We start from the raw sequence: 545 nt of genomic DNA, 5'->3' as shown, positions 1-545 counted from the left end.
AAATAATATAATAGATTTTAGCAGCATAATTAACAAGACTGAACTAATGGCCCACATCAAGTAGGGAACACACAAAATCAAAGATCAATCAAAGAACATTTATGAAAATTGATAGCATAATAGTTCATAAAACTAGCATCATTAAATGCCAAAGAATTTTGATGACATATAGACTATATTATCTGACCAAAATATATTTTCACTCTCATTCCATATTCCAAAAATTTCACAATTTGATTCCTAGTTCAAGAGTGGAATCCACAATTCCATCCCATTTCCAAGAAAAATGAGTACATGTTTACCAAAGACATAAGCAGTTATGTTTATGGAAGCTTTATACTCCAGAACCAAAAAACTAAAAATAATCTAATATTCATCAACAATAATGTTGATCAATAAATTGTGGTACCTTCATACAAGATACTGGACAGCTGTAAGACTGAACTACTGTTACATGCAACATGGGTGGATCTCAGTATGAAATAATAAGCGAAAAAAGTTAGATCCAAAGGAGTGTATACTAGTGTGGGAAAAGGTTTAAGGGC

This window comes from Propithecus coquereli, unplaced genomic scaffold, assembly GCF_000956105.1.
Source record: "Propithecus coquereli isolate 6110/MARCELLA unplaced genomic scaffold, Pcoq_1.0 Scaffold499, whole genome shotgun sequence".
Classification (NCBI taxonomy): domain Eukaryota; kingdom Metazoa; phylum Chordata; class Mammalia; order Primates; family Indriidae; genus Propithecus; species Propithecus coquereli.
Note: the sequence above shows the minus strand (reverse complement) of the source record.